This window comes from Perca fluviatilis, chromosome 10, assembly GCF_010015445.1.
Source record: "Perca fluviatilis chromosome 10, GENO_Pfluv_1.0, whole genome shotgun sequence".
In the NCBI taxonomy this organism is placed as follows: Eukaryota; Metazoa; Chordata; class Actinopteri; order Perciformes; family Percidae; genus Perca; species Perca fluviatilis.
The window spans coordinates 17,568,242-17,578,935 of record NC_053121.1 but is presented as its reverse complement, the minus strand read 5'-3'; the positions used below and the strand labels follow the sequence as shown (position 1 = coordinate 17,578,935).

At 43.5% G+C, this 10,694-nt stretch overlaps 1 protein-coding gene across 3 annotated transcripts in view; it reads left to right on the top strand.

Moving 5' to 3' along the window:
- The first annotated feature begins 1,124 nt into the window (after positions 1–1,124).
- nexmifb (neurite extension and migration factor b) overlaps positions 1,125–10,694 on the top strand; it is a 55,671-nt gene continuing 46,101 nt past the window's right edge. For all 3 annotated transcript variants that reach the window (XR_005640507.1, XM_039813793.1, XM_039813794.1), the window contains exon 1: positions 1,125–1,231. The gene's annotated coding sequence lies outside the window, so the exon portion shown is untranslated. The remainder of the gene's footprint in view (positions 1,232–10,694) is intronic.

Sequence of the window (10,694 nt, the reverse complement as noted above, 5' to 3'; positions counted from 1 at the left end):
ACATTCTAGAGGGTGGAAGCAGCAAATCTTTGGTATTTTGTTTGATAAACAATTAATCCAGTCAAATCATTGTTGATACATTTTTGTCTGTTGATTAATCGATAAATCAACTAATATTAAGATGTTTGCTTTCAATCATGGATTTTAAAGGGCAGTGTATCAAACAACTTTCCAAAATATATTGAAGAATCAAAGTGCTGGTGTTTGTGTCTAGACGGTTTTGTTTACAGTACATCATGTAGCTTGCACTGTGAGCTCTCATATGAAATAATTCTGCATTGTATCTGCAGGAAATATAACAAGATCAGTGTGATATTTGACCAGAAACCTCCCATTGTTTTTTTCTTTTTTTTCTTCAGTTTTTCCAATTAAAATTATTGGAATCTATTTAATCAATCATTCATTGATTTCTCTCTTCTTTTTATGTTTTACAGTTTGCAGATCCAACTCATATAAAGAGAGAGAGAGAGAGAGAGAGAGAGAGAGTGTCTATCCAAATATTGCTTCCAGTTCGGTAAGTGTTATGAGTGAGCTTATCATCCAGCATAGGCATACATGAGTAGTCTATTCATTATTCATGTCATTGCAGTTGCCCTGTTATGATACAGTCCTATTTGGAGTGGGCTACCTGATTTGCTCAGCGCGTCCGTCAAAGCAGTGCGTGGCCCTGCGTCGGCTGGCTGTGCGCGCTCATAGGTCGGACCGAGAAGAATCGGAGGGGGAGCAGGCAAAGTGCGCGCCTACGAGACTGCGCGCCGCAAGGAGGGGGAGAGGTCCAGCTGCAAAAAAAATAGGAAGAAAAAATACGCCGTGACAATGGCAACATCAAGCATCTCGTAAAAGGTAGATAACAGGCGAGGGGGCGCCACGAATCGGGAGTTTGAGAGGCGACGGCCCCTGTTGGTCCTGAGAAAAGCGGCGATATTAGGACATGCTGGCTGCCCTATAGCGCGTTTCCTGGAATACGAATTCTTCCGTAATTGAAAATGGAGCGGCGGGGGAGAGGAGAGTCGCGCTGTCTCCATCATTGAGAGGCGCGTCCACCTGCTATTACTGGAGGCCCGGGCTGCTGCTGCTGGTGGTGGTGGCGGGGAGGGTGGGAGGGGGGGAACATGCAGGGGAAGTGTTTGCATTTCGGGGGAAAGACGCATCTCTGATACTGTCCAAAGCAGCTGAGAAGGATCCCATTGCGACGGGGGAAAAACGCAGTTTGGGCGCATACGCTCTGGAGGTAGGCAGTGAAACGTTATTATGCTGCTATTCAGCGTGCCGTGTGTATTTGAATAGGGAGCGAGCTATATTAGGTATGCACATGACAGCTTGATTTATACACACACTGATATATATATTCCTGCTTTGCCTGATTTGGTCTGATCGGACATTTTATTCAAAGGGAGAACACACCAAGCATGCGGTGTAGTAGCTGCCTGCCCTACCTCCTTGGGACAGCTGTCGTAGCCTAAATTCATTCGTCTCTGCTCCATCGATTACCCATTCCCTGCGAAAAATACCCCCACTTATTTAAAGCACAGGCACTGACCTACTCGCTTTAGGCTCAGAAATGCAACACAAATACAGATGCCACGTGTGGTTGTTCATATTAATGCCAGTTGCCTTGCACTGTTTGTATGTTTTGAAGACAAACGGTGGCCTGTGGACGTCATTTTGAATCAACGCTATGCATCCCGAGCAGTGCTGTCCCAAAATGAATAAGAAACGAATAAAGGGGGCATATTCTATAGTCCAAATTAATGAATGATTCATGAATGGGCTATTGAGCCCCAATGGGATAACACATCATCTTACAGCTAGGCCCCTCCACTGTGATAAGGTGAATAAATGATTCATAAACGGTTTATAAGCACAAATTCTTAAAATTGGCCTTAACACCATGATGGCAGAGCACACACAGGTGCACTAAGGCATGTGTGAATGCCTGCACTGTCGTTTCACTACATCAGTAGCTTGCTGTGTCTGTGCTACGCTTTAAGGATGCCTCATGACAGATGTTTATTGGATGTCCCAGTCAGCCACACTGCGAGCCAGACAAGCCATGCCAGAGAATAATGAGCTGCAGCCCATAATAACAGCCACTGTGTGCTGTGGTTTTGTGGAGGTGTTAGAATCAGTTGTGAACTTTGTTTTAAATAGGGTTTTAATTGGATTTAATTTTAACGAGCTAGAAATTTCCCTGGCTGATGTTTATTGGAATGCCTTGTAAGATGGGATTTTCAAATAAGAACTTGGTAAATGTATTGCCACAATTAATGATCTGCACTGCACACAGTTAATTGAACCCGACATGACTTGGTTTGATTTATGTTTTGGAGCATTTATTAGTCTATTTGACAGGGTGTTTTTGACTTTTGAGGATGCATTGGGTAAAAAAAAAGAAATGTAATGTTAAACTGACGAAGGCCAGAGGGCAGCCTGTCACTTCCCTCTCCTTCTCTAATGTGAAGACAGCAGTGGAAACCAGATGGAAGGCCATGCATTGATCGAGTCAAAGAGAGCCTATAAGAGGGCCAAATTGAGTTGACACGTTGATGTGGGTGTCATTAACATACATGATAATGTGTGCCGTCATTGGGCCTGAGGCTATACGTGATGTGTGGAACGGAGAGGGCCTCCTTGCTCTGGCCGCTTGGCCTTGTTTGAAGATCATAGATGCGGAAACTAACAGGAGCTATCATATCAAACTGTGTCTTCATTCTGCGATGTGCCACCAAGCTCGCCATGGAGGTTTTGGCTTAACAGCATTTGCCATTCACATCTCCTCCTGGTCAGCTCTCATTGCTTTCACTAAAGTGCCATTCTTCGTTCAGTTTCAAATTGGGTGAGAAATTGAGCCCAATGACACATTACACGATGGCTCTGTTCCACAGTAGCAAGGACAGCGCTGGAAGGTTTTCTGAAAATGTGTTTGAAATGCTATCCGAGCGTTATGTTGCAGCAATAAAACCAGCAGCTTGTGTACATAGTTTCTTATCTTCCCCTGCCCATGTGTGCTCTGTGGCTTCTCCTCTGCTTCAGCCTTAGGCACATGTGTTAGGCCTTTACTATCCCGTCTGTTGAATGGGAGAGATACATACATACAGAACGAACTGATCCTCATCAGTCATGCTTTTTCTTACAAGTGGACATGTTATTCATATATGAGGATCATGTTTCTGATGAATATTTTATACCTCGCATCTTCTAATCACTATTAGGCAAAAGGTAATTGATTGATAGATAGAAAGGGCTTTCCCTGCCTATGAAGCCCTGCTGTGTTTTTTTATGTTTGGAGCTCTGCATTTTTCTCTGCACATTGTATCACTACAGTATGGAAACACCTTGGCTCTGTCCCAGTCTTTGTAGAAGCATGCTGAACCCTTCAGAACCAACTGTATGTTTAAGCACACTGTGTTTACTGTATGTCAGGCCACTGTATGCAGAGGCCTGCTGCGTCGACCCTGGCCCTGTGTTTGGGCTGTGACATGCTGGCTGCGACCCAGCGGAGGCAGTCTTTCTCTGTGCTGCTGCCGCTGTTGAGTTCTGTAATTAAAGGCAGAGGTAAGTCCAGGGGAGAAGGCTAGGCTCTGATTGCTTTTCATGGCCGCAAGGAGGGAGCTGCAGCGTGTCCTGAGGGACTGAGGCGCTGCTGAGCTCTTTGCTGCCTGCTTTGCCCCCCAGACGGGAGCTGTTCCAGGAAGACACACACATTTGTACTCACATGCTACTGGCAGACTCAGGCACACACAGTAAACATACTCAAACACATCCTGCCGCACACACATACACAGTGGCTGAGAGAAGCAAAATTACATCTGTAGGTGACAGGCAAACTGCGCTAATCTACATTAAAGGGGCGCTATGCAGTTTTGGTCATTTCTTCACTGCTTTCTCACAGGTTTCTCTATAGAGCTCCCCCTACAGCTTCGGAATAAATATTTGGTCAGCTCCTATGTTTACTTGTGTCTGACTCCTCGCTCGGTCAGTCTCGGCCGTCTGGTTCGTGAATGGGCGTATGTCTGCAGTGCCGTGAAGCAATTCGTTACATCGCGAGACCTGATATCACGCGATACTTCCTGACGCTGAGGCCGGCGGTTCGCTGGCCGAAAGTTGCAAGGGTGGTTTTTCCGCTCACAGGTGCTAGGGGGGAGCGAGACGACCACCATTCAACCCGGAAAAAGTCATATAACCATTCCAATGACTCCAAAGCTGTTCAGTTAAGGTAAATTAAGCTAAAAAAATCTGCATAGTTCCCCTTTAAAGAATGCCCCGTTTTAGAAAATATGTGTCAGTATAAGGCGTGAGGCACTGAGGCAAAACTGTTACAGCTCAGTCATGTAATGAATTAAAAACAGCGCAATCAGAAAGACATAATTAGGATCTCTCCCTCGATTGGTTGCTGGCCAGCATTGACAGAGCAGTGTAGTGTAGTGTGAGCAGAGGCTGCCTGTGGTTGTCTTGGACCAGCGCTCTGCAGGAGGAGCTGTGGCTCCCCACCCTCCCTCTCTCCCTCGTTTCTACCCTCCCTCCCTCCATAGCAGCAGCCAAACCAACGATGGCTGCTCTGCACTCTGAGGGCCTGGCAAACATAGACATGCTCACATATAGGATCTGGGGGGGGCCCAGCACTTTTATGGGAAAAATGGCCTCAGCGCTCCCCTCTCCTCTTTCTCTGGATTCATTCATGACAGCTTTCTGGTTAAAGTACACTGAGGGTTTAAACCATCACTTACCTTACAAGTCCTATCAGAGAGATTCCCGTGGAAGGTGTAAGCAAGAGTACTTTGAGGATAAGAGGTTTAAAAAAAAAAAAAAAAAAAAAAAAAAAAAAAAAGAGAGAGAGAGAGAGAAAAAAAAAAAAAAAAAAAAAAAAAAAAAAAAAAAAAAAGCAGTTGGATGCAATTTAAATGCCAAGTCCAGCCACGTTTTTGCACCGTGTTCATGAATTAGTTCTGCCAGGATAATTAAAGTAATGCATCAGGATTTCTGCCATTAACAAATAAAAGTCCAATTAAACTGGGATCTATTAAACCACTTTCCGTGTTGCCTACTTGATCTCAATACGTAGGCTGGTGGCCACTGGGACCATAAGCATGCAGGCTTGATGTTCATAGCTCATTTCCTGCTTCCATATCTGACCCTTATATTGCAGATGGATAGTTAATGTGAAATTTCCCCTGTTCTGCTCGCACTCTACACGGCCCCCTTGTATTTCAACTCATGGGATTCTTGAAACAGATAGTGAGATGTGATGCTGGGAAATTTGAGAAGTAGCCAAAAGAGGTGGGTATTTAATGCAGTGGACACAGGTGCACTGACATGAATGGTGTGAAAGCAACATATTCACAACATGACTCGGGAGGGAGGAGGCTATATGACGGGGCTGGATTTTAATTGGTTTCACACAGTGTGTTACCATGTATTGTTCCCTTTGTAATGGCACACACAGTGGCAATAACAGCTCTGTTTTTTTGTTATATAATAACACTAATAGTTTCATTGCCACTTGTCTAATTTGAACATGTTCTTTTTTTCATTTTTTTTTTTTATTCCTCATGTTGAAGCCAGAGGAGCCACATATCCATGTTACGAGAGACGTGTATGCCGTCAGTGTCATGCATGCTGGAATAATAAGCCACCTTCATTATCCTTATCTTTGATTTGGTGGATGGAAAAGGGGGAAGGAGGGGGTGCGATGAAAAAAATGGGTTGATGATGAGAAAGAGAGCAAAACATAGGATAGGGTGTACTGTGAGAGAGGGAGCTGCAGAGGAGAGGGGGGTGGACATGGTGGGAAGATTAGAGAAAGAGCTGGACAGACAGAGAGAGAGGGGACAGAATAAAGGGAGAGACATAGTTACTGTTGGTGGTGGGGGTTCAGGGTGCATCCTCCCAGCACAGCCAGTTGGAACGAACAAACGGCCGTGAGACAGACAGTGTTGTCTAATGGGAGAGAAGCTCGCTGTGCCCTGGATGTTTCACTGCACCTTTCATTTTCTAAATGCTGTTTTGTCTGTTCACCACTTACCAAGCCACCAGTGCCTCAGAAAGGAACCACGCTTTATTTGCTGCTGTACATAATTACCAGCCATTCAAGACAGGCTTGTTTGCTACTCTAAACGATGTTGTGAATTTATGTACAAATAAGAGACAGGCTATATTTTGCTGTGAATCTTTTCACGGCGTACAAGTTGAGTGTAGTGTTTGAAATGTATGGCATCGCCAGCGTTCGTTCTGATATTCGCTGTAATTCATTTCACTTTAATTGTGCTGCTGTTTGTGGAGACTGCGCCATTTGTGCCCTAATCAAACATTAGTGATAATTGAATTGAATAGCTGTTTTATCATACCACAACAGACAGTTGATGTAGAGAGCAGAATGACAAAAGCCTGTTGAACAGATGCAAGTCTTCTTGTCAGATACAGTCCACTGACGAATATGGTGCTTTACTTTCCATTTACCATAGCACGCCGGAGGCAAAACCCAAGCCATGCCGGCACATCTAAGAAGAAGTCAAATGAGAAATGTTGAATATCTTAACGCAGAAAATGTGAATTGAATTGCATACATGAATTTCAAGTTGGATTTGACCCTGATCTGTTGGATGATGTTGCTGATGGTACAACAGCATGACTGCTATTCTACTACGGGTAATAATTATAATCATTCACAGCTAGTGGTCCTTGTCACAGGAGTGAGGCACAATGGAAATAATAATTAGGACTTCTCATTTCAGATGCATCGCAGAAGGGTGTATGAAGTGTGTGCTGTGGCTCTTTGACTTCTAGGATGTACAGCTGTGTGTATACTTGCTTGCTTCCCTGTGTGTGTTAGCTGCAGCACGCCCCAGTGAGAATTTTTGCTGGCTCGGGATTTTCTTCATCTTTGTGACTCCTGTTATTTCTCACTTTCACACACGCAAATGTTTTACATTATGACAGTGACCCGGACTCTTTGTTGTCACACACAAATAGCCAATTGTAGCATAAAGATACACAAAGGGCTAGTAAGCCTGCTTCACATCCATTCTCAGTGACGTACTAAAGCTCTGTCCTGCGCAAATAGACATTTTTCAACTCACCAGTGTGCTCTTCTAACCCATTTCCCCAAGTCCTCATTCAGCGACACTGTCAGAATACAGCCCACATATATCACAGTTGAGCCAGTAAAATGCTCTTCAGAAAGAGTCAAATATGCATCTCAGCGTAGCCGGCGCTGATAAAAGAGCTAATTCATCATTTAGTCACACAAAGCCTCAGAGATTCTTTGTAATATTTTGTATACTGAGATCTGGAATATTGCTGAATAATTTTCACGCTTTCTGTGTTATACCATTTTTGGTAGTATTTAGCTTTGTTTTTGAATATAGTACATTTAATTTTCAATATATGTACGTAATGTATCATTTTGTTAGATATTTTCATTTCAAATGGTTCCATGTTTTACAAAATAAACCAAGGATTCACAGCTATTATGGTTTGGGCTGGGTATAGAGCCTTTTTGTTCATATTTTTTTTTCTTTTTTACTTTTTGAGTACTGATTTAACTGTGAGGTATTAAAGGCTGGTACTGAATGCTTTGTCAGATCCTTTGTGTTGTTTACCTAACTTCTTGTCATGTATTCCCTGATTAGAATCATACTCATGCTCATTTTAGACTGTATTTCATTGAAGGAAAGTTCTTGTTTAAATAAATTGTTTGGTTGCTTTGTGTTAAGACGAGGGCTGAAACGATTAGTCAATTAATTGCTTAGTCAACTGACAGAAAAATTATCTTTTTTTCAAGCTAAATTGCCAAATATTCGACAAGTTTCGACATCTAAATTGTGAGGATCTGCTGGTTTTCCTTGTCTTATTTTATGGTAAACAGAATATCTTCAGGGTTTGGGCCGTTAGTCGGACAAAACAAACAATCTGAGCAGGTCACCACGTGCTCTATGGGGCTGTATTGTGACATTTTATAGACCAAATGATTAATTGAGAAAATAATCAGCAGATAAATCGATAATGAAAATAATCATTCATGTTAGTCCTAGTAAAGACAAACCTAACCTTTTATATTCCTCAAAGTAAAGTAGTGACAAATATCATAAATAAACTTTGGTATTGGTCCCAAACCTCGGGTCAAAAGTAAACACTCCTTAACATGTGCTGCCTACAATATGAATATGCAGCAGAAAGTACATATTTGCCACTTATCCATAGTGTCCAGTAATCTCCCCTACAGTGTGAGCATTTCTCTTGCTGGTTCTATGATACAGCGATGTTTCACTATGGGCTAAATACTTTGGGAGAATGATAACAGCAGGTATTTTCCTTTTATATTCAAATGGCGCTGTGTATAACCTGTTCCTTTGATATCTGTCTCAGAGGTGTGTATATATGCTTGTGTATCAGCACGCCTTTTTGCCTTTTGTGTGCACTATTTGGGATTTGCTTATGGTTTATTTATGCATTTAATTCCATTGAGAGAAATACTTTGTCAGGGGAGAGCCAGTGTACAGTATATTTTATAGTCGTATGGTATAATAGGTTTTAAAACTCACTATCAAAGATGTATGCTGCTGCAGTGTTTTGGCTCCAGTGATGAAGCCTCTAGAGAGAGGTGGGGTAAGGTATCTATGTGCATAGTGTGTGTGTGTGTGTGTGTGTGTGTGTGTGTGTATTAATTATATGTTTAAGTGGCAGCCAGTGCTTGCAGAAGCCCTCTGTGCTGACTGTTAATCCCGAGGTGCATTGAGTCTACCTGGACATAGTGAACTGCCAGAAAATTAGCAATAACAAACACCCGTCTGTCTTTCCCTATCTCTTGTACTCTTACAAATCTGCCTACAACTGCTGAGCCTCCACGGTGAATGCAGTGACAGCCTGCCAAGCAGTTAAAAATATGAATGTGTACGTACGCATGTGCACATGCTTATTTGGCCCTCTGAGCTTTTATGTGGGCATGGAAGTTTGTTTTTGTGTATGCATGAGTTAGTCCGCATTCATATAATGATAAGATGTTTTTTTCATCTTACACTGTAGCCTACAAAAATGATAACGAGCGAACACTGTTATTTGGATAACACAATGTGCGTACAAGGAACACATATTTAGAGGACAAAGGCTCCATTGTCAAGAGAAAAGTAAAGAAAAACTGTAACAATTTACACTTTGACTTTATCTCTTGGGGCTTTAGGAAATGTTAATTTAAGTTCCCATTATAAAATGTATTTAAATCAGACTAAGAACTAATTCCATTATTCTTGGAGGCAGCTGGGGTTTCTGTATCCGTCGAGACGGTTTGCTGCTCCCTCCTGAGACCTGGAGGTTTTCCCATCACTTTTAAAATCAATTACCTTTCTACCTCCCTCGCCTCTCCAACTCTTTCTAAGTACTCTCCTCTTATTCTTCATTAGAAAACCCACCACTTCACCTATAGCTCACTATGAACACCTCAACCGGAACTCTGTATTAAGTGTTCATGGCACATGTGAGTGCCTCTCTCTCATTTATTAATGTGTCTTACATATAGCTAGCTGGCCTGCGCAGGTTCTCTTTTTCGCAACATCTAGACAATGTCGCTGCCTCCGACTTAAAAAGGAAGACAATCTGGGTGTCTGGGTAAGACCTGTTAGCCCTATGTGACACAACAAAGACTCTGCTGTACTGCTGCTGAGGAGCGGCTGCAGCCCCTGGGAGAGATCATGTTATTCTCCCTTATGCGCCATCTCACAAACATCTCACCGCACTAACAGGGGAATAAGCATGGATGGGCTTGACGGCTGCTTCCTATTTTAGTCATCGGCAGGTAGGCGGATGAGTTGAACTGCGGAGGATCTCTGTGCAGCAAAGTCTTTGTCTAATTAGTTTGTCTAATTATGTCTTTGTGCTGGAAATTTCTCAAATTAGTGGTATCGTGCAGAATGTGAGCATGCTCATTATGGTTGTCATGAGAATTGTTGCGGTGGTTGGAGAAGAGAAGAGGAAGGGAGAGGGAGAGTCATTGGAACCAAAAGCTCTCCACGGTCCAAATCCCTTTATCAAATACAAATATCTTGTAACAGGAGATGTAGCGCCCAGCTTCGTCCCAGGAATTCACAGGGAAAATGTTACTTTTGCCTGTGAAACACTCAGCACCCACCTCCCTTCCCCCCTGCACAGGGGGGTGCACCTGTTTGTGGCAGACCACAAAAAGGTCCCCTTTGATTTTCCCGCCCTGTGCGTCAGCTGCAAGAGTGTCACAGCATTAGGGATGTAAGTGTCTCACATGGAGACACTTTTTGATTTTCCCTCCTTGTGAGGTGCCAGAGGCCCCCCCTCCCCCCCCCCTCCTCGTCATCACCCATGACTGTGAGCTTCTTCTCCTGGCCACCAAGTGAGGACAAGCCTCCCAGATCGCTTGCCATTTCCCTCCCTCTCTCCACCTCCACTTCTTCTCTTTCTTCCCCTTCCTAACTCTCTCCTTCCTTGTCCTCATTGCTTCCCCACCATCCCTCTTTCCTTTTCTCTCTCTCTCTCATTCCATCCCCTTCCTTCTATCTCTCTCCCTCTCCTTCCCCCACTGCTGGGCCTACAGTAATTGGTATTCCGAGTGGCAGCTGGGATCCATACAAACACAGCAGACAGAGGGAGAGAGTGAGCAAGCCAGTCAGAGTGTGTGTGTGTGTGTGTGTGTGAAAGAGAGAGAGAGAGAGAGAGAGAGAGAGAGAGAGACA